The sequence below is a fragment of the Lontra canadensis genome, unplaced genomic scaffold, assembly GCF_010015895.1.
Source record: "Lontra canadensis isolate GAN:19392208 unplaced genomic scaffold, GSC_riverotter_1.0 scaffold49, whole genome shotgun sequence".
In the NCBI taxonomy this organism is placed as follows: domain Eukaryota; kingdom Metazoa; phylum Chordata; class Mammalia; order Carnivora; family Mustelidae; genus Lontra; species Lontra canadensis.
In genome coordinates, this window is record NW_022631043.1 from 5,765,964 (window position 1) to 5,790,347 (window position 24,384).

The 24,384-nt window shown below is 45.2% G+C and overlaps 1 long non-coding RNA gene across 1 annotated transcript in view; it reads right to left on the reverse strand.

The window, feature by feature from the left end:
- The window catches only part of LOC116876992, an 89,211-nt gene extending 68,049 nt beyond the window's left edge, over window positions 1–21,162 (reverse strand). The window contains exon 1 of the long non-coding RNA XR_004384506.1: window positions 20,914–21,162. This is a non-coding gene — a long non-coding RNA (uncharacterized LOC116876992). The remainder of the gene's footprint in view (window positions 1–20,913) is intronic.
- Between the last annotated feature and the right edge of the window lie 3,222 nt (window positions 21,163–24,384).

Below are 24,384 nucleotides of genomic sequence, written 5' to 3' on the forward strand. Positions count from 1 at the left end.
TCAATGTTTATCTTTAGTTTCCCTAATACTGACCAATATATGGTTTTTCAGATTAAAAATGTGAAGGCAAAAGCAAACCACTCCCGTGGTTAATAGCACTTCTGAGAAGTTCAACGGTTTGTACCATCTGGTCATCACTGAGTGACATCCATCCATCTGGTGCTAACATGCATTTTGTCTGAAAGCAAAGCAAATAAACCACGATTTAAAGATGTCCAAGGGCTGCTTCAAAAAATCCTATCCTGTCCACTCAATGATTGAAATACTAGGCCAATTACCAGAATCTCCTGAGAAAACTTTGTGAAGATACACATTCATAGGACCTGCTTAGGCTTTCCAAGAAATAAGACCCTGAAATTTGTATATTTTTAATCTCTCCATGAAATTGGGATTATTGTACAGTGGAGGGAGTCACTGCCAGGTTGGCATTCTTTATTCTTATTAAAAATCAACATGATCCTGTTCTCACCATCCTTTGTTACCACAGCAGTGGGTAATTCACTGACTCACAGATTGAAACAGACAATTTTTGCAGTAATGCATGACATCCATATTTATTCCCTTACCAAGAGCCTCTTTACAAACACAGCTTGAGAGCCAAGTTTGTAAGCCAGTGTCTGAATAACTAAAACTGGTCAACAGTTCCGCCCAACACAATAAATTGTCATGTCCTAATCAACAGAGAGAAGGCACCGTCCTAACCCTCACTCAGGTGTGCTTGAAACCCTTCTGAACACATGTGTCTGGGAAGTTGGGAGATTTCCTACCCTTCTGCAGTCCTTGCCCTGCCACTCACAAGCTCTCCGACTTTGACCGAGTCACTTCACTTTTCTGGGTCTCCATTTCCCTGATCTGTCATCATCACTAGCCATCAGGGAGATTCAAATTAAAACCACATTGAGATACCACCTTACCCCAGTTAGAATGGCCAAAATTAACAAGACAGGAAACAACATGTGTTGGAGGGGATGTGGAGAAAGGGGAACCCTCTTACACTGTTGGTGGGAATGCAAGCTGATGCAGCCACTTTGGAGAACAGTGTGGAGATTCCTCAAGAAATTAAAAATAGAGCTTCCCTATGACCCTGCAATTGCACTACTAGGTATTTACCCCAAAGATACAGATGTAGTGAAAAGAAGGGCCATCTGTACCCCAATATTTATAGCAGCAATGGCCACAGTCGCCAAACTATGGAAAGAAACAAGATGCCCTTCAACGGACGAATGGATAAGGAAGATGCGGTCCATATACACTATGGAGTATTATGCCTCCATCAGAAAGGATGAATACCCAACTTTTGTATCAACATGGACTGGACTGGAAGAGATTATGCTGAGTGAAATAAGTCAAACAGAGAGAGTCAATTATCACATGGTTTCACTTATTTGTGGAGCATAACAAATAACATGGAGGACATGGGGAGATGGAGAGGAGAAGGGAGTTGAGGGAAATTGGAAGGGGAGATGAACAATGAGAGACTATGGATTCTGAAAAACAATCTGAGGGTTTTGAAGGGGGGGAGGTTGGGGGAGCCAAGTGGTGGTTATTATGGAGGACACGTATTGTATGGAGCACTGGGTGTGGTGCATAAACAATGAATTCTGTTACGCTGAAAAGAAATTTTAAAAAATGAAATAAAGATGACTGAAACAAAACCAGGCAAGACTTCAACTGATTACATGACTTGCCCAAAAGTAAGCTAGAGGAAGTGGAATTAGGGCAGAATCCAGGTCCCTGGCTTGCAGACGTTAAGAGTTAGGCTCTCTGCTTCTGCTCTACAACTTGCCTGGGTTGTGAGCCTCTTTAGATTATTTCTTGAAAAGAGTGAAGAGATCTTGAGGACTTTATATTCTAGCCCCTATCTGCCCTTAAAGCAAGATGGGACCTTGGATGCTTCCCATGGTGGGTATTCATTCTCCTCATCTGTTAAAGGAAGGGGCTTGACGAAATGCATGACAAAAAAGTCATGTGTCCATTAGCTCCCAGGACCTACAACAGACACAGAAGACACTTCATTGCCACCCAGAAGCCACTCTCCCTACTTTCTCTCTTGCTAATGGACCCTCATTTTGCCCAGTCTGGTCATATGTCAGGCCCAGGATAACTCCCGGATCTTTTGCTAGATACTCACATTCCAGAACCTTCTGTGGCTAGGGGCAACCATGGAGTCCAGTTCTGACAAAGGCATCATGAGGAGTTTCTGAGGAAGCTCTCGATCCCTTGGTGCAGGAAAGAGACAGGAAGGGAGAGTCTGCTGGCTTGGCCCCTTCACCCTGCCCGAAGTGCCCTCATGATCCTCGGAGCAGCCGCAAACCTCTTGGGAAGATAAGGAGGCAACACACCTAGAAAGAAAGCTGAAGATGGCAGAGGCAAGAGATGGGAGCCAAGTCCTTGATGACATGGATGAGCTGCCTGACCAACTCCAGAAGTGCCTCCCTCCAGATCTCTTGTTAAATAAACATTATGTGTCCTTTTGGTTGAAGCAACTGTTAAGGATTCTGTAAAGCTGCGCAAACACAAACATCTGTTTGCTTTGCCTGGGGCTGGAATTATATCCATTGATGTGGTCATGGTGATTATCTCCTGCTGATCAGTAGCTCTTATCAGCAGTGACACATGTCTTTGAGTAATAAGAAATAGTCAAATGAATTGCTTTGTGTAAATGCGATTTGTTTGGTAGGCAGGAACCTTTCCAAATATGGAGCCCCTGAGGGAAGAAGAGAAATATTATAAAGGAATTTTGGGTGATGAAAAGAGAAAAAGAAGGCCACCATGGCTGTGCCAGGCATGCTGTTGGTCACATGCGTTGGTCTCTGAGCACTTCTCTGTGCCTGGCACTGTGCGAGCTGCTGTCACAGAAATCACAAGGTGGGAAAGCACTTGCCCTCATTGGGTTTGAAGACTGTGGTGTGACAGGCTGTTCCAGAAGGGATTATACATGAGATAAAGGTCACAAAAGGGGAAGGAAGGCAGTACGTGGAAGCTCTAAGAACAGAAGGGGTAACTCACTGAGGGAGCCAGGGAAGGTGGCCTCTCTGAGGAAGCCACATTTCAGCCAACACCTAGAGAGTATATAAGAGTTGGCTTGGAGTGGAGAAGCAAAGAGGAAGTTCCAGAGATGGAAGAATTATAGTCAGTCATCAGGACAATTCTGTGCTCTGGTACATGAAGAGAGATTGTCATCTCCATTTCTGTCAGTCGGTCAGTTATGCCATAGGAACAAACAACCCAGAAATATTTCAAGGTTCAAAGCAAAAGCAGTTCATTTCTCCCTCTTCTTCCATCTGTACCACAGGCAGGCTGGGGCCTCTGCTCATGGATTTCCTCTGGAATCCAGGCTGAGGGACGCTCCTTCTGATCCACATGTCCACAGTGACAGAGACAAGAGGAGGACAACATGGCCAGCCATGCACTGACTCTCCAAAGCTGTCCACTGGCATTTTGTACACATCTCCCCAGTCAAAGCAAATCATATGGTCTCAAGTATAATCCCCTTATGGGCAAGGGCATCAAATACAGTGACCGGTGATATATTCTACTACATATCTGTGCTATTATGTACCAACAAAAAGCAGAGGTTTAAAGAAGTGAAATGATGTGTTCACGATCACGCAGCTAAGAGGTGGCAGAGCAAGAATTTAGAATCCACATCTAAGTCTAGAGCACTCTCTGCTACGACAGGAAGTGAGCCAAAGTGCCCACGAGGCTTGGAAATGCTACGGCAGACATCCGAGGAGAACCCACGCTTTCTGCGCACATGAACTCCATGGGTGAGTCGCCCTGAGCAGGCTGATAACCACAGTGCCCCTCCAGAGGACCTTCCTTCCAGCCAGTTCGGCTGGCAGAGCAGAGAGTCCAGGCTCCCCAGGACTGCCCTCATGGCTCCAAAGCACACAACACTTCTTAAATTTGCTGCTTTGAAAGTTACAGACATCTGTGGGCCTGTGCTGCCAAGAAGGCCCCCACCTTGCCTGCACCCCAGGCACCTTCTTCTTGGAACAACAGATTCCTGGTTTTCCCAGCACAGACGGCTGCTGTCACCACCTCGGCTTGTTCCCAGGGTGGTTTCTGGCTGCTCACCTCCTCAGAGATGAGCTCCTGCCTCAGCTTCTTCGATTCTAGCAGCATCTTCTTGGTCCCTGTCCCTGATCCAAGTGTAGGACCAGGTTATAGTCATATACACTTTAGACATTTGTGAGGGTAACAAGCTGAGATCTCAGCTAATCTCCACATTTGTGGTGGCAAATTGTCTCTTCTTCTGAAGGCAGTAGAGTCAAAATATCTAAGGAACCCCCATTAGACCTTAGGGATCCTTTTAAGATAGCATGAAGGACATTTAAAATGCTATTTAAATAAATTCTGTCACTGAAATAAACTCAGCATTGCACCCGGCATCCATGGGTCAGCTAGTTCTGTTGACTCTACCTTCAAAATACATGTGCAGTCTGACCCCTTTATCACCCCCACCAAACCTCGGATCCCGGCCATCATCCTATCTCAGACCCATGCTTACAACTGCTTCCCACCTGGACTCCCGGTTTCTTCCTGTCTTTGCCCGGCCTGAGTTAATTCTCCACATGCCAGAGTGGTTCAAAACAGCCATCAGAGCAAGTCACATGTCTGCTACAGCCCTCCCCTCCAGCGGGTCCCATCTCCCTCAGAGTGGAAATTAAAGTCAATGGAACAGCCCACTGGTCTCTTGTGGTTTGAGCCCATGGCCTGCCTGGCCTCCTCTCCTGACAGCCATCCCTCAGGCTCCCACCCCAGCTGTGCTGGCCTTCTGGCTGTCCATGGCACTGTGTCCAGGCCAATGTAGGGTCATTCCCCTTTCTGGCACATTCTACCCAGTAAGTGACACACTGTTCACCTCTGAGGCTTTATACACACGTTGTCTTCTCCAAAGGGCTGCTTCTCCCCACTCCTAACTTAAACTGAACTACTTCCCCCAACCAGGCTTGCCCTGCCCTGCCTGTTCTTGCTCTGCTTTTTGTCCCTGGCACTTGTCACCCTCCACCACAGAACATCCATTGCTGTGTAGTTTATTGCTTGCCTACACCTGTGGAAGCTCTGCAAGGACAGGGTTCACTGCTCCAAAAACACCCTTCATAGAACAGTAGGAGCTCCATCAATATTTGCTGAATCAAGGAATTCTGTGACGTCGTTATGGCAGTTGCCTTACCCAGGAAACCTCCTAAGCCTGGAAAGAAAAAACACTGAGGTCTCTTCAGCAGTGAGAAACAAGGTTTTGGAGGGCAGCAGACCTGGGTTCGAATCCTAGCTATGCTACTTCCTGCCATGACCCTATAAGAACCATACCTAACACCACTGATCTTCCCTTTCTCTGCAAAATGAGACACCATCACACAAAGTTTTTGTGAGGAATAAATGAGTTAATAATGCAAGTGGAGCTCATAACACTGTGTCTGGCCCAGAATACACACTTGAGAGCCGACAGCAGCTATTTCTAATTATTACATGATAAGGAGGAAATGCCACACGGCTGAGGCGAGCGGGGAGGGGGCTGCCTGCGGCTTGCACACCAGCTAAGTGCTCACTCTGGCAAGCTGGTCTTGCAGCCCTTGAAATTCAAACTTTGCTTCAACAAAGTTTCAAATTAACATACGACATAGATCTTCAGAGACTCTGCCAAATAGTCAAAATCACAAGGTTAAGCTTCAAACACCAAGGTTTCCTGAAATATTAATTAGCATTGGAAAAAGAAGCAACACAGTGGAAAATGAAGGGAAAGACTTGGAGTGGATTTATAAAATTATAGAATATCAACTAGCAGGAACCTCACAGAATGTCCATCCCTAACCCCATGGCACAGATTGTCATGATAGTCCAGAAGGGCCTGGACTAAACGAGTTCCAAGAGTCCCCCAATGCTGAGAGTTCTTGAAATCCTGAACCCTAGGTGTCTGGCTCCTGTCAAGTCCCGCCAACAGCCCAGTAGGCAAAGAATCCCGCACAATATGGGACAGAGGAGAGTGAACATGTCTCTCCCAGCACCTCCCCACCCCTGTCCCCAGTGTGGATGATAAAATGTGGGAGTCTGGCTGATTTTTCTCTTTTCTTTCTTTTACTTTAAGCCTGCACTACTCTTAAGGCTGCAAGACCCCCAGGTTCCATTGAGCTCACAGGGCATATCTGGATTTGCAGAGACCACACAACTTCACATTGGCCACAAATGTAAATGTAAAACACAAATTTAAAAACTGCCCTCCACCAGGACAGATGAAGAGCAAAGATCCTCCTTCACATCCTGTATCAGTGACATGCAGACCTGTCCCTTGAGTGCACTCCTCTCCCTCAGCAGGACACATTTAAGTTGCAGTGTGCCTCTTGACCTTCTGTGAGCTGGCTCAGGACCTGCATGCCTGGAAAAGCTGCATCTATTTTTCACTGCCATGTTGGGGTTTTCAGAGGTGCAAGTGAGGCCATCAGATAAGCATCCAGGTTAGGTGTGAAGCTCATGGGAATGTGCATGCATGTTAGTGCCAGGTGCCCCTGGTTTAGTAAAATGGGTCTGCCCTCATTAGTCTGTGTTTGTAGACAAATCCAGCAGCCTCCATGTCTTTATGAGGAGTAGCAGTGTTAAACACAGTGTTCAGGACTGTTATGAAGAACAGAAACAATGTATACAAGAGCCTGGCACAAAATGGGTCACTGATGAGTTGTGGCATTTTCATTACCTCCTAAGCTATCCTTTCCTTCCATTGCCTTCCTCCATCTCATACCTGAACCACAGCAGAATCCACCAAATGGGCTCCCTGTCTGATTCTCGCCCCTTCCCATCTCTCCTCTAGTGCAGCCAAGAATATGTTGCCTTAAACCTAGACACAATCGTGGCACTTCCTGCATAAACCTCCATGGTCTTTTGGAGGACTCATTGTGTGAGGGAATATGAAGAGCAGTGATAGAGGGTTCTTAGTTGGAAGAAACAGAAGCTGGTTCTAACTGATAAAACAGGAAAGAAATTATTTTAAGGATTTTGGGAGCATAATAATTACAAAGGGAAAAATAGTAACTTTATAGTAGAGAAACCTGGAATCCAGCACCTTAACCAAGCAACCAAAGAAATAACATGAGTAAAGGACAAATCAAGATCATGTGCCTCCTGATATGATACACTAAAGAGGACACAACAACACTTCCATGGTTTTTCAAAAACACGGAAAATGCAAGAATGTATGTGACATGATTCTAATCATAAGGAAACATCGCATAAACCCAAATTGAGACACCTTTTACAAAATAAAATGCCTGTCTGTTCTCTTAGCAAAGGTCAGGTCATGACAGAAAAAGAAATACTGAGGAATAGTTCCATAAAAGAGATTAAGGATACATGACAATTAAATAAAATGTGTATTCCTAGATTGGATCCTGGACCAGAAAATGATGTTTTCATCTTTTGCATGAAGTAATGTTAGTGGTTCAACTGGTAAAATGGGATTAAGCTTGGTAGACCGGAGTGATAGGACTGTATTAGTGTGAATTTCCTGATTTGGGTTATTATATTAATGGTGATGTTAAAAAGAGTGAGAGGTGGGTAGCTCAAAGATTTGCAGGGATAGCTGGTCACTCAGATATGAGCTTCAGCTTCCAGGGGCAACATCCTTATCTGCCCTGATAAGGATACCACCCCACGAGTTCATTATATATACCATAATTTATGCACCACTGGGAACTGATGGCCTCCAGTGCAAGGGACCTCTGTACTGGGAATTTGACCTGTTCCTAAGATCCTCTCAAACCTGGGAGCTTCTGCCACCTTCTGCAGCAAAATGGGTCACTGCAGGAGTCAAGTTCATCCTATTACTCACTTTCACGTCATATCTGTGTGAGTACTAGCGATCAGCACAACTTGTTTACAGTACAGATGGTCTGCATCCTAGCTGCAAGGGAGGCTATGAATTTGAGATTTCTGGTTTCAACGCTGGTGATGGGAAACTCATAAGGAAAGGAAACCATTTTACAAACACTCATAAAATGTTTTAGCTTACTTTGAAAAGTCATAAAATATGGCTAAGGTAAAGGGTAATGATCATTCATAAATTCTACTTACTGTTATTCATTTCGGGCACAACCAAACTCAACCTTGCTCAGTTCAAAATAAATTTCTTTTTCTTCCTCTCTAGATGGCTATTCTCAAACCACTACAAAGTCTGCTAGTGGTTGAGATTTTTGTGGCTTTTGAGATGGACACTGCAATTCATTGCCTGCTTTCTGCAAAAGTTTACAACAATCTTGATTCAAGTAAAAGTGCTTTTGGCTATGTCTAAACCTAAAACAACAGGAACCCTGTTCATATTTCAGCACACTAGAGCTGTGAAGAGAGACAAATGGGTGTTTCCACAAAGAGAGAACAAGGCAGTCAGTGGTTCTAAAAACCCACTGGTGCTAAGAATCACCCATCGTGTTTGCTAAAATCCTGATTCTAGGCTCCAGTCCCCCAGAGAGAGATTCTGCAGGACTGTGGAATGTGCTGGGGTCTGGCTTCCAAACTTCTATCAAAATCCCCACATTTTCCCAAGACAAATGCTGGCCAAATGGCACTTTGAGAAATTCTGGACAAGGGGCAGGAGTGTCACATGGATTAAGGCGGAAAGGTGGGATCATTCTGGTGCCTGTAAGGAAATCCAAGTATTTCAGGACAGGAAGCCAGGGAGGTGAACTGGGGATCGCAGCTGGGGAGGAACTGGGCTCAGCCACCTGCCCTGTAAAAGTGACCTTCCACTGAAAAGGATGGAGAAGATAACTTCTAAACTCCATGCTGACAGCACCAGTTGGTCAGTTCATAAAACCACACCAGATGGACTTCCCCGGGTCTCATTTTAAGTTTTTCATTTATTGATTCATGTATTTATCTTGGCCACCTTTGGCACTGACTGTTCACGCCCCACCGTTGACTCCGCTGAACAAAGACTGACATTCTCACTTTACAGGCTTTCTTTTACATGCTGCATCCTGTCCAGAGGAAACAGTGGGTTTTTGCCTCCAGCTCCAACAGCAGCCTCCCAGGATGTGTCCCTCGGAGATGTAGGGTGTCTCCCTCCATCTGCAGGCATAGAGCCCCTCACCAGCACAGCTCACATCCCAGATCCTGGACTGCTGCCCCAAACCTCAGCCCCCACATTGTGACAGAAATGCATTCCATTTATTCCCAATGAGAAGGCTCTCTCCCCTCCGGCCCTGGATCGATGGGACAGAAATGGCCGATTTAATTAGTCCAGTCACTAGCTCGCCTTATTACTTTCTCATTTACGATGAAATAATGGGGAGCAAATGAAAGGGATTTGTCATTTCCTAAGGAACTGGTGAGGCTGGGTAGGATGCCAATTTCTGCGCTCAGCTGCAGCCCTTACCTCAAGGCAGACAAGGAAAGTCACTGCCTTTCCAAGAAAATCAGTACTTGTGTCAGTCTGTGGAGTCCAGTAGAGAGTGGGACCAATAGTGCTAGACTGCAGTGCTCTTAATACTCACCCAGGGGGCTAGGAGAGATCTGCTTCTACCACTTTGTGTGTGACCATGGATGGGTTACTGACCTTGCTCATTGGAGTGATTCTTCGAGTCTGAGTAGGTCCCAGGGTCCACCCCAGTAGACGATGTCCGGGTGATTCTGATGCACACTGACACTAACAGCGCCCAGACTGGACATATACAGTCCTTGGTCCCCACAGACCACCCTGGCCTCATTCCTGACACAGTACCCTTATGTATGTCACATGTGTTAGCTGCAGAGAAATTCTCATCGGTACCCAAATGCCACAGTATTGACCACCACCCAATTCTACACATGCTGTTTCTGCCTAAGATTTACCTTTTTTCCTCCACCCCACTCCTTTCTCCACTGCCAAACTCTTTCTCCCTATAAAAGGCCCAAAACAAATATCACCTCTGTGAAGCTTTCCCTGATTCTCAGAGGAGGAGCCTGTCACACTGTCCCCTGTACACACAGAGCATTCTGTACAGCCCTTCATCAAAGCAAACATTGAATTCTACATTTTTCAGGTCTTCCCCCAAGTAGACAATGAGACCCTTGGACTTATATTTTGTTCATCTTCATATCCCCAGAACCCAGAAAAAGTGTCTGGCACCTTAGCAGTTATTCAAAATGTGTATGGGATGAAAGAATCAATCAATCTGTCAATCAATCAATTTTGAGCCAATCTCATTGTCTATTAAGCCCCAGCTCTCAGCTTAGGAATGATAAAATGTATAGTTGTCTGAGTGATGTGATTTCAGAGAGATCAATAACTCTCTCCACACCCCAAAATAGCTTCCCTCAAATCCCATTATAGTGCATGAAATTCTCACCATTAGTTTACTCATTTAATTCAGCAAATATTGATTGTGACAAGAAGCATAGGAGATAAACTTGAAATTGTAGTTGGATTTTGTCTAGTATGCCCACCTGAGCAAGCATCGGAAGGGCTCCTCTTCATCTGAAAGGAGGCACTTAGCCATGGAAGGCTTGGGAGAAGAGTAGTCTAGCTCTTGGGGTATTGGTGGCTGTATCCTCTGAGGGAAGGAACAAGGACCAAAGGAGGAGCTGATGTAATGGATAGAAAAAGCTAAGGAGTGCATTTGCAGGCATGCTGAGTTGGAAAGCCTATGGCACATCTCGGAAGAGGTGGGCAGCAGGTGATGGATATAAGCTTCTGGAGATCAGAGGGAAAGGGTCCTTGGGAGACTGTGATTAGGGAGTCTGGGCAAGTCCAGATCATGCGTGGAGTAAACAATACCACACAGGAAGGCTGCAGCAGAAGAAGGAAAAACAGTCAAGGATCAAATATACGGAAAATCTTTTAATGGACAGAAGTTACGGCACCTGGCATTTCGCTAACCTCTTAACCATAGTCATCGTCTTGATTAATTAACATTTGTTGAATGAATGAGTGAGTGAATGGATGAACTTTATGTTGCAAGTACTAATTTCCATTTTCTCGGCATGACTAGAGCTTAGAGAGCAAAATGACTTAACCAGGATTATACAATTAGTGAGAAGCAGAGCCAGAATTCAAACTGTTTTGTCTGACTTAGAGGTTCAAACTTTGCTTCCTTCTTATGCTATTTGAGGTGAGAGCAACTGGCAGCCATTTTGGTCCCTGACGGCTGCATGGGCTGTGAGGCAGCTGGCTCCAAGCAGCTCGTGACACCTGGATGAGCCCATTAAATGCCAATCCTGTAGTCAGTGACTTCTTGTTGGTACCCTGAAATTGGCCACAGCAGACATATTTACACCCCAGAAATTGTCAAATGCTAAAAAGTCTATGAACTAGCTGTTTGGTTTGGTTCTTTTTTTGGTTTTTGTTGTTTTTTTGTTCTTGTTTTTGTTTTTTAGATTTTATTTATTGATTTGAAAGAGAGAGAGTGTGAGCTGGGAGGGGCAGAGAAAGAATCTGAGGCAAACTCTGTCCTAAACATGGAGCCCAATGTGGGGCTCAATCCAGGACCCTGAGATCATGACCTGAGCTGAAACCAAGAGTCGTACCCTTAACCAACTGAGACACCCAAGTGCCCCTTGGTTTTTTTTTTTTTTTAAACTTGTTTGCTTGCTTCCAGAAAGACAGTTTTAAACATTTACCTAGATACAGTTGGGAAAATCCAAGTTATAGAGTTCCTCTTTATAGAGATAACAGACTCTGATGGTTAAAATAACCCTTTGTTTTGCATGTGAGGAGATGAAAGCCCAAGAAATTAAATGATGAACAAAGTAACACAGCCCATGAGAGGTGGGCAGACGCAGAGCTAGAACCCAGATCTTCTTCTCCAGGACTTCAGGCCTCATCGCTGTCTGGAGTTCTCGGGAAGACTGCAGCTCTGAACGCAAACCCACGGCCACATCTTGCCTTATATGGTTGGCATCACTGAGCCTCATGGTGTCTCATTTCTGCCCTTCTAACTCCCAACATGTGCTAGAAGATGGAGTGGTGGGTGCCAAGCACCCAGTCTTTGGAATCAAGTTCTTTCTCTTAGCAATCTTGTGAGCTAAGACAAAATGAAACATGCCCAAATGTGAGACAACCTGATTGGCTGTATGTTATTTCCCAGGGACCATATCCGAAGAATGGTGAAGCCAGTATGGACACATAAACTTCTGGTGGTATAGGCAGAGGAAAACATCTACTTGTTCTGGAAGATTAATGCATTCAATTATGTGTACGTATTTCAAATCATACCTAAAACAAACATCCATTTAATCATCTCTCATAGTTAGTGAAATAATATTATACAGACTCTTCCCACGCATCCCTACATCAGTGTCTCTGTCCTCAAAAGCCCATTCATCACAGCATCCTCAAGTGCATCATCTGATCTTACGGCTAGGCTGCTTGAGAAAATGAGACTTTTTGAAGTCACTGGAATTATATACCAGGCTGTTTTTAAATTCATCGATCTCACAGATACACATTCCAGATCACTACAATGTGACCACTTATTATATTTTTAGACATTTGGATTTAGCTGCTTTTCATATATCAAAGAATATTCACAAACAATTTGAAAGTTATAAAGCATAACACACTGTGCCTTATATTAATTTTGACCTAACATTAAGACAGATGCACCAGCTTCTGTTGCTCATCTAATATTTGCCAAGAATGTGATATTTGACTTTTTTTCCCATCCTTTCCATGTTTTTATATTTGAGGACCTTGTGAATACCATGTAGATAGATGTCCTTAAAACTAGAATGATAATCCGTGTCTTTTATCAGGAACAATTTCTCAAGCTACATTTGCTGATATCCTTAGGTTTATCTCAGTTGTTGTATTCTGTGCTATTTGCCCTCTTTTATATGTTGTTTTTGCCCTCCTTTATTACATTAATGTATATTTTTGAACTGCTATTTGTTCTCATTCCATATATTTCCACCTACTGGTTTGGAAGTTATATCCTCTATTTCTACTCTTTTAGGGCCATTCCTAGAAATTCCAGCATGCTGACTTGGCACATTAACACTTCAGAGTCTAAGGACTTGGGAACATTTTTTTTCTCCCTTCACTGCTTTCTCAACTCACATATTCTCTCATGCTTGTGTTTTTTAATTCCTTTTTTTTAACTTCACAAGATATAATTTTTGCTGTTTCATATAATTAAGTCTCCCTAGGACTCAAGAGGTGAATAGGAGTTAGTCTATCAGAAAAGAAACAATAAGAGGCACCTGGTGGCTCAGTCAGCTAAGCACCCAACTCTTGATTTCAGCTCAGGTCATGATCTCAGGGTTGTGAGATCAAGCCCCATGTCCGGCTCGCCACTCAGCTGGAGTCCGCTTGAGATTCTCTCTCTTCCTCTGCACCTCCCCCCTGCCACTTGTGCACATGCTCTTTCTCTCTCAATAAATAATTAAACATTTTTTTAAAAGAAGGCCATTGGCGGGGGGGTGTTGCATGGGTGGTTCAGTCAGTTAAGCATCTGCCTTTGGCTTGGTTCATGATCCCAGGGTCCTGGGATCAAGCCCCACATTGGGCTCTCTGCTCAGCCAGGAGTCTGCCTCTCCCTCTCCCTCTGCTGCTCCCCCTGCTTGTGCTCTCCCTCTCTCTCTCTCTCTCTCTGTCAAATAAATAAATAAAGCTAATGTACTGTTTCCCAAAATAGAGCATATGTATCACTGTGGAAGATAATTTTAGGTGATGTCTGGAGATTATTTTTTTTCTTTCAATAGTTACAAATTTATTTTCATGTGAAATAGAAAAAAAACATATACACACAAATGCACGCACGCACATGTGCTCAGTACCTCAAACCCATTTTTTCACACCTAGTGTAGCTAGGTTAAAATCCACTTTTTAAGTAATAGTTAATCTGAAAAATAAAGATTAAATAATGGTACAGGTGGTATGGAAAAATGGAAAAACCATGAAGGTGATCTCTAAATACCCAGAGTCCTAGAAGCACTAGGCTTGGGTGGGGAGGTGTGAAACAGCACGGGGCTGGGAAAGACAGAGTCATAAACTGGATGTGGGGCCGCTATGGGGAAGCATCTGGATCCTTTGGAAGGGACCATATCACACACACTTTCAAACACTTAGTAAGTCGGAACATCTCCCAAGGGCAGAGCATCAGGGAAAGGACAGAGTCGAGGAGGTGGTCAGGATTTTGGTTTGAGCAAATGGGGCACTCGGTCCCACCCTTCAATCTTGAGAAATGCTTGCCAGCTGAAACAGTCAGAGACGCTAGCCAGCCGAGATTAAGCATACAAGGAGAGTCAGGATGGTGTCACCCATTATGGTAGAAGGCTGCAAACAAGCTAAATGCGGGACAAAAGATTGAGTTCACAGCAGCAGATCCATGCATGGAAGATGCAACCAGGAAAGTCATTTTAAGAATATACAATGACATGGGAGAAATGCTCACACAGAAAGTGAAACCTCTGGATACAAGTCTGTATTCAGTATGAAGGTACATATTCATTAGGGAGAACATGAAATATACATCACATAATAAACATAAAACTGCTTATATCTGAGGATATACTTATAATTTTTAAAATAACTTCTATGTTTTGCAAAATTTCTACCATAAATAGTACTTTACTTATTTTTTTAAATAAGGAAAGGTTATTTTTAAAAGGAAAAACACATTTCCACAAAGCTAATGCTAAAAAAGCAAAGGAGGAAGCCCTTGTTCCTCCCAAAATTGAAGCCAAAGCAAAGGCCAAGAAGATAGTGCTGAAAAGCATCTATTCTACCCAAAACAAAACAAACAAACAAACAAACAAAAAAGACATGTACATCATCCACATTCCAGCAGATGAGACACTGGCCTGTCTCCAGAGTACCACCAGGAGGGACAAGCTCCAAGACTGTTCCATCCTCAAACTCCCCTAAGGACCAAGTCAGCCAAGAAGATCAAAGAGAACTCAGTGCTCATGTACATGGTGGATGTCCAGGCCAGTAGGCCCCAGATCAAGCCAGCTGGGACAAAGCTCACTGACCTTGACTGGCCAAGGTCAACCTGTTGATGGAGTCTGATAGAGCAAAGAGGAGAACATTCTATCAGCCCCTGACTACAGTGCCTGAGACGTTACCACCAAAACTGGCATCATCTAGACTAGCTTTGTCACCACCAAACAAAGAAAAGGAAGAGAAAGGAGTCACTGAGGACCCTTTGTTGCTGCCCCTGTAATCATCTCCCCAGAAAAAAAAAGGAAAAAGAACAGATCTTGTGACTAATTTTAAAATCGGAGGATGTGTTCAAATTCCCCTTTATACTCAGTGTCCCTTTGTCTCCTGCCGGCTGGGTGCTAACACAAGGAGCTGGGCTTTTGTTCCCGTAACTCTGGGCTTATCTTCATCAATAATGGTTTGTCAGACTATTTTCTGAATCAAAACTGGGGCCTTGGGAGAGGAGGAGGATTTCTGATCAGTCCCTAGTGTTTGTCCTACACAAGTGAACTTCCAAAGGGGACAGAGAGAGAAAATGAAAATCCAGTGTAAGGGGGAGAAACTATTTTCTTTATACTCAAGCTAAGTTATTTAATTATCTGATCGTGTTTAAGCAATGGAATAAAATGGAGTTACGGCATGTATTTTTATTTTCTTAATGCTATCGTTTTCCCTTCATTCATTTGTATAATCATCAAATCTCAAGGTTGGGAAAGACTGCCTGCCAGTTCCTCTGGGCCAATCCTTTCATTCTGCAAAAGGGAAACTGAGGCTCAATTCTGGCTTGAGTCAGAATTTAATGAGGGAAGTGCACAGAGACAAAAGTGAGGAGGAACCACTGGGATGTAGCGAAAAATAGCATATGGTTTGAGATTTTACAGAATTTCAATGTTTCTAAGCCATGTAAATGTCCTATTGGCTCTGAGACTCAAATCTACAAATGTGAACTGGAGTAAGGGGCCCCACTGAGTGGATATCTGGAAAATGCTGAGCAAGGGCTGGCATATGGTCAGGTCTCAATATAGATCACAAATCAGGGGACACCCACGTGTCCCACGTCACTGCACATTGAACGCCAGGTCAGGAGTTGCTATTAACATCCCTTTGTTACAGACCAAGAGGGCAAAGCTACAAAGCCAGAAACCTGCAGAGTCAAAATTCACACACATTTTACAAAATCAGGGCTTGGAACTGTTGGACACTATTACACCCTGATTGTTTCTTTATACTTTTAAAATCAGTAGTGAATGCGCTACAGGAACTGGCAAGTGCTCACTATGTAAGGAATTAGTATTTTTTCTAAATATCCAATGTGGTTGGAGCTTTTCTTAGATTCAAAATCAGTCTGAATCAGCCGTTTCTTCCCCAGACTGCTTGGCTTAGTGATAACCCGGGCTCCTTCCAGGTGGTTTTCAAAGGTCATTTGATTATATATAGTTCATGCAGATCATCTCACGGCATCAGCCTAGGCACACTCAGGACCAACGAGCTCCTGTGCAGGAAGTGGAAAACATACCTTTAAGGACAGTCTCTCACTGGGAGTCAGGAAGCCCATGATCCCATTCCCAGCTGTACCACTTACAACCCTCATGGCCACAGACACAGTCATTGACCTTGCTGAATCTCAACTTCTGCATCCATAAAATGGAACCTTATACTCAAATAAGGACAAAATAGAATGGCCCCATCACCAGATACTGACAAAATTGGATGTGAAATTCAAGATCCCCAAGTCCAGGGGTCATAAACTTAAAGGTCTAGAGGGGCCAGGGAGATTATATTAATGAACAAAATAAACCCTGTGTCAGACAACACGGCATGGTGGGGATTGTTGTGAAGGAAGGATCCCCACAGAAAGAATTGTCGAGCTCCAATGTTGTGCAGAAATGTGGGCTCAGGAATTCTAGATTCTCCCATCATCAACAGAAGGCAAAAATTTTGTTTTTCATGAAAACTGTTCTGAGTTTTAAATGCTGGCAATTAACTCAAATCATTCTGGACACTATAGCAAAAAGACAGGGGGGCGCCTGAGTGGCTCAGTGGGCTGAGCCTCTGCCTTCGGCTCAGGTCATGATCTCAGGGTCCTGGGATCAAGTCCCGCATTGGGCTCTCTGCTCAGTGGGGAGCCTGCTTCCCCCCCCCCCGGCCTCTCTGTCTGCCTCTCTGCCTGCTTGTGATCTCTCTCGTCAAATAAATTAAAAAAAAAAAAAATCTTTAAAAAAAGAGAGAGAGAGAAACCAAAAAGACATTGCTGAGGTCTGGATTTGGCCTTGGGCTGATGGCCCATGACTTTTGATTCTACCCCATCTCCCTCCCTTCCCCAGAGAAGACACTGAGGATCTGTGAGGTTAATGGAGTGGCCCCGTTACCACCAGGACCAGGATCCAATGTCCTGTCACCTAGTTCTAGCTCTTCCATAATACCTGGATGTTTCTCCTTTGATTCTCTGGAAGTGGCCTGGGAAAGAAGTATGAATTCACCATAGCCAGCAACAAACCTCAGAGTCCCCACCCTTCACCCCGGCAGGGCCATTTGGCTAAAGCACAGAGCACAAAAGAGATGATTCACTTCCTGGTCTTCCGCTTATGAGGTGGGCAGGGAGGGAAAAGAGGAACTGGACTCGTGTCACAGGTTTGGGGAGATTTCATTGTTTCAGAAACTCATGTATCTACGTCTTCGTGAAAGTCTCCGTCATTGTTCCAATAATGCCCACAATCTCCTGTCTAGTTTCTCAGGTGTTCCTTCCCGTACCTGCTACAGAGCATTCCTCCAAGTGACTGTGCCACGGCCTCACACAGGAAGGTGTGCCGTTGGCAAGGGAACCAGCTTCTGAAGTCAGAACCATGGAGGATGAAAGACATTGGTTGCACAGAAAAAATTATGCCCAAGACCCTAATTGGATTATCAGTGGTCCAAAATTCAGCTTTAAGCAATTATCCATCCCAAACCCATGAGAAAAATAAAGCACAAGCCATTTCTTAACTGTCCTTCCCGGCAAAGGGGAGGAAAGGTTCTTGCAATGTGTGGGAGTTTCTATTAATGAGGCAGAAAACAAATTCTTGGAGAAAAAAATTACAGACATCCACATAACTCATTGGTGGGTTTTCTTCCATTATTAAAAGTTTTTTTTTTTTTTAACCAAAGAAAGTAAGTAATTGAAATCTCTATTCATAGCACAGTTATATTTCTGTGTGGGGGCCTGCAAAAGATCAGATAACCTTTTCAAATTTCATAAATGACATCTTATCTCCTGTGAATCACCAGACCTTCAATTCAAAGCAATGTGAACTTCTGACTGTCCACCTACCAGTCCCTGAGCTGGGCCCAGAGGTGAGTAGGACTGACTAGTGAGGCCTCAAAGAGCTCAGAGCCTATGGATGGAGAAGGCAACACAAAACCATATTCAGCACAGGATAATACAATCTGCACAAGTCTGGATATCCACCCCAAGCACTGTGGAAACAGAAGTTGGAACAACCAACAGTACCTGGGAAAGTCAAGGAAGGCTGCATGAAGAAGGTGATACCAACGGACGTCGAAGGATGAGTAGGAGTTTGCTACAAGGACAAGATAGTGGATTGTCATTATGAGCAGAAAACACAAATAATACTTGGTCACTGGTGTGAAAATCCTGGTTCCTTCAGGAGATCCTGTGTAATGGATTATGTGATCCAGGGGAGCACAGGGTGGAGTGCAGCACCTGTGATTTTGTGCAAAGTGCTTTTGTCTTACTAACTCATTTGATCCCTGAAATAGCCCAAAGCCCATGAAGCCAGTACTGGAGCACTTGCATGTGCCAGACACTTGAATAAGTATTTTGCATTCATAATTTCATTTCATCTTCATCCTAGGGACTTACAGAAACCATCTTTCCTATCCCTATTTTGTAGACCAGGAGTCCAAAGCTGCAGGCCTTTCATAACCTCCCCCAGGTCACAGAATAGAACCAGGATTCCTGTCCTGGTAGTCAGATTCTAAGAGCCAAACACTCTTCACAATGCCTCTGCCACCTACATGAAGCAGAGCTGAGCAAAGCATATTAGTGGGATCTTGATAAAACAGGGATCAGATCCCTGGGAGACAGTGGGGAACCTGCGGTCCAAAGTTATGAGGCAAAAGGTCCCATTGGCATACTCTCCGTAAATGTATCTGTGTCCTCCTGGAAAGGGCTGAGATCATTGGAAACCAGGAGTAATTGAGGCCTGAGCTCAGGACACAGGCTCAAAGAGTCAATACGTCATACTAAGAGGCACAGAGAACACAAGGCTGCATCCGAACTCGGGGCTGGAGATGGTGCTGTCCAATCCTCTGGCTCTCTCCACTCCACCATGGGGCCCTGGTAAGCAGTCTGCAGCCACCCCCACACAGTCTGAAGTCTCCGTGGAGAATGAATGGGCACCGGTTCGCACCAGTCCCTGTGAAACTTCCAACTAGCACCTTCTCCGCCTCCCTCCACACTGGCCTGAGGATGGTTATAACCAGCACAGCAGCACTGGTAGAAATTCCCCTCCTCAACTTATGAGATCTGTCCTCCAACACATGCTCATACAAAGGTCTCCGCAGGACATTTTAATTTATTCATTCCCACATTTGCTTCCTCCTCCCCATTTACAAACCCCAAAACACCCCACCCCCAAATCTCTTCGAGTGGGAAGTGGGACAACTCTGAAGTAGAGAGGGAATTTTAATCCCAATTTCAACGTTTTATAAACATCTTGGGAATCAAAGTACCGCAGCTATAAAATGGGATTTATCCATTCAACACATATTTATTGAGCACCTACAATATCCCAGACACATTGAATTCATGGTCAGCAAAGTGAAGCTAGTCCCTGCCTCACAGAATCTACAACCCAGCATGAAAGAAAAGCAATGAAATCAACCACTGTGATCGATTTGATGAGCATTCAGTCCGAGGAAGAATAATTCTTAGAGCCAGGAGGGTGATATTTCTAATTCTTGTCCAGGTTGTTAAAAGCAGATCTTTAATCCACTGCCTGAGAGCATTTTAACTCAGTGTGGTCAGAATCCAGAGGCCACAGAAAGAGGAAAGGCTTTTGATTTAGACAAGGCCAAGTGCCACCAATTATCAGACATAATTTTTCTCATCTGTAAAATGGGTATGTTAGCTGGACCTACCTCCCAGCCCTGTTGGAATTTACATGTTTTGTGAATTTAATGAGATCATGTCTGTTCCAGATCTGGCACATTGGTGTTCAATCCATAGTCGATCCTGTCCTCTGGGTCTATGAGTGCAGACTGGAGCCACACGACATGACCTGAGTGAGCACAGAGAGGTATCGGGACACACACAGCCACTGAGTTACTCCTCTTGGCAAGGACAGTAACCCTGAGAATGTGCAGGAAACAGTATGAGGCACAAAGAGGTCTAATGAAAATACAGAAGAAGTCCGGTTCCAGCCACAACCAGGGGACCAACTTCCTATGTGGTCCCTTGGCCACTCTGGTCAACTTTATTCTCACCTTCCAACAGGATGGCAGTCTTTGCTCTGATTGTCCCGTGGTGATAAGTGTTGTAATGACCAGAATCTGATGAAACAAGTCAATTACAAGCAGTGGGAAGCCATCTGGGAGGAGTGATTAACACTCATCCAACAGTCATGATTATTATTGTTCAGAGCAGGGCCATGTTCTTCAGTGGAGTTTGTGATAAATCATGGTGAGGATGGGCTGATGACAAAGGGACGCCTGCCTCCCTTACTGTGGGCAGAACAGAAAGACCAGAAGACCCTTCTCAGTCACTTTCAGCTGTGTGGCCTTGGTGATGTTCATGAACCTCTCTGAGCTTCCATTTCCTCATCTGCAAAATGGGGAAGAGCACAGCATCCCTAGCACAGCATTCCGAGGAGTCAAAGACATGGCCAGGGTCAAGGGTCTGAACCATCAAGCAGAGAACCTGATGAGCAGCATCAACCACCCCAAATGCCCATCTGGAAGCCTGACCCCCCAGCTCCATAGTCACCGCACACAGCCAGGCATTTCCCAGGAATCGTGCTCACCTTCAAGATTCTGCCAGCATCTGTGGGCACGGCCATCCACTCATCCACAGCAGGCCCCTCAGTCTCCTTCTCGGGTTCCCCAACATGCTCCTGCACCCATCTGCAGCGCTCCTTCCCCATCTCAAAAATGGCTTCCCTTCCCTTGTGGAGGACCAGCCCCTCAGCCCACACTCTCAGGCCCCACCTGTCCAAACCAATTCTGCCTCCTCCGCTTTGTCCTCACAGCTCAGCCTGGAGGCCGGCACTCTCCAAGAGGCACCCCCAGCCTCACCTACTTTCGAGTTCCCCTCCTGCAGCTCAGTACTATTTTTTTCTAACTACAACGTGCTCCTTGCCTCACAGCTGAATTCCTCTGGGCTTGTATCTCCAGGCTATTCCTTTCTGTCTCCATCCTTCGCCCTGGCCATCATGCTCACATTCCTTTGGCTCTCCAGAAGCCACAGCCTGCCTTAACCACTCCTCCCAGAGCACATTTCCAGTAGAACTGTGGCCCTGCCCCCCAGGAAGGAGAGAGACCCAGCTAAATTCCGGGCTTATTCTGGGACCCTGTTCCATCACCAGGATTCCTGCACTTGTAACTCAAAAATGCTGACTATTATACTCCTAATTACTTAAAATACAGCATTTTCACAAAGGATTCAACTTAATTTCCCTTCCAGAGGTCACCAGTGAGGTCCATATGAACCCTGAAACAAGGAGCCATCCACCTATGGAAAATTCCATGGGGCTGGGAGGCCAGCAGAGAGGTAAGGCCTCTTGTCCAGACTTAAAGGCAGCTCTGAAATCAAGAGTAGATTTGCAGTCAGGCAGGAAGGAGGACCATGCTCTGTGAGCCAGAGGAGACTCTGGACAGTTTACCAAGCTGAGAGGAGGGTCAGGAGAAGAGCCAGAGTATGGGCCAGGGACTCGAGGACCCAGGATGGGCCAAATGCAGGGAGTCAGAGACCAGACTGTTAAGTTTTCTGGGTGGGCTCAAATGCGCTGCCGCTGTGCCCGCGTTGGTGTGCTGCCTGAGAAAGAAGGCTGGATTTGTGAGGCCAGAGATGACTGTAGACAACTCCCTCGCTATCACACCCAGTGCCCACTCCATAGGACCATTCCTCCTCAAATGCCACACTGCCCTCCCTCCCGGAAAATCTCTCCCCTCGTTGTATCCCACTAGCTCTCTGATTTTTCTCTGGATTCAGTTTGCAGGCTCTTTCCTCTCCTCCCTGGCCAATAAGTCTAATCAGTGGACAAATTAGGTCTTCCAACTCCCAACAGCTCAGTTCCATATGTGTTATAGTATAGACAACAAAAAACTAAGAAATGAAGGTCATTCACTTTGTTTAAAGTCATCAAACACCTACTGTGGGTCTGGACTATGCCAGGTGAAATGGCCCCCGAGGAATTTTAGAGTAGAAGGTGGCCAGAAGGTGGACATTCTCCTACCCAGAGACAAGGCTCCCCACCCCTGCGATGGAGAGTCATTTTTAGACCAGAAGGAAGGCCCTTCTCCAAGGTCCTGATGGGTGTTGGGTATCGGGCAATCGTTCCCACGTGCATTTGAGCCGGAATCTAGACTTTTCTACAGCTGCTGCGTGCTGTGTTTGTAAGAACTATCAGCCTCACCATCAATCCTCAAGCTTGTATGGTCTCTGAATTATTTAATGCTACATTCCAAGAGGCTGTGAATAATGGAAGGGGGCGTAAATAATCTTATCTTTGTCTCTACACGCAGAGATTGGGAAGGGGCACCCAAAGAGGCTCTTATTCTGTCAGAATCTTACAACACCTGTGCATGATTAAAAACCAAACCAAATGCCCCTAGATAACTGCTATTCCCTTGTGGGGAAAAGAAGTCAGCAAGTGTCTCATCCTATTTCCCATGTGGGGAGAAGCAATTATATATCAGGCTTCAGGTTCCCAGGCCTCCAGGATAATTACAGCACTGCTTTAGAGTTGTACTGAGCCTGACACATTACCCAGCTCTTTTGCACGCTTGTACAGACGGGCAGGGCAGCTTTCCTAATTGACAGACAAGGACACTGAGCCCCAGGGAGTTTCCCTGGCTTACAAATACAGTTAGAGTGAGGAAGAAACAAGCCTGGATCCAGGTCTGCTGACGTCCCTGAAAGCATTCTTTCTTTTCACCTTTCCACCTGGCTCTCGGGGCACAGTTAGGGCAAACATTTGTCTCCCCGCCGTCATTCAGTGTTAATGAGACCTACCCACGTGCTGGGTTCATCTTCATCTCAGGTAGATTTTTGTGCAGAAGGGTCACAGGGAAGGGTCCCTGTGTTTCTTAAGCACGTTTGACCTACCTACTCCAGTAGTAAGCCCCTGAGGCACAGGAAAGAGACATGAGGAAGCAGAGGGGATGGAGGGCTTTGTCATTGAGCAGACCCCAAAGCACTATGGTGTGGTAGAAACAGGCTTTGGGTCAGGAATCAAGAAATCTGGGAATGAGTTTTGATTCTGCCACTACTAGCTGTTTGATCTCAGAGGTCTTGTCACTCTGAGCAACCAATTTCTTAATCCATAAAATCGGACAAATAGCAATTTACCCACAGGGTTGCTGTGTGACAGAAATGGGAACCCTGTGTGTTAGTGGACGTGTTATTCCCTTTCATCAGATGACATCCCCAGGATTTCCAGGGTGATGCATAAAGATAAATACTTATCAGACCTGCAGTAATGGGGAAGAGCTGTGATCTTCCTAGAGGCAAGGAACCAACAGGGAGGCAGGAGTAGGGCTTCTTGCACCTGATGCGCAGAAATGGTCCATGTCCACCAGGGGGCCCATTTTAACCATTCCACGTCCTCTGCTCATTTCAAAATCTGTCCTCAAAACCTGCCTCCTTTGATTAAGGATAGAGGAGAACACGGTTAGAAAGGATGGCAGGAGTAAACACACAAGCAATCCTTGCCCTCATTTCAGAATTGTTTATCCTCCAAGACCTCTCTTCTCCCTGGAGGTCTGATCTCTTGTGACAATGATTGCCTACCCCAGCATCCTTCAAGGACCATTTCCATCTGTGTCTCCGTAGTCATCTGGGGCCCTCCCTCACATCCACTTTCATCGTGCACTGACTACCACAATCTCATCGACATCAGCCAGGAGCTGGACAAACAGCCTTTTAAGGTAATTAAGGAGAGCATGTTATTATAGGGAGACTCTATTCAAAAACTAAGGAAATCCGGTATGACAGAGAGCTGAGACATCACCTAATTGGGAGAACAATCAGGGAAGAACTATTATCCAGAATAGATTCAATTCCCCACACCCCACTGCTTAAGTGTCAAGACCAGAATAGCTCCCCTGGGCCTGATCAATGGCTCCACTTCCTCCTCGACACTGTGTAGGAGCGTTGGAGAAGGATGATAAAGGATTACGTGCCGTGTGAGGCTCACTCTGCGTGTCCTCACCCTTCCTCCTCTCCTCTCCCCAGCGTCATTGCTCCGCTGAATTGTGATTATGTCTCTGATACT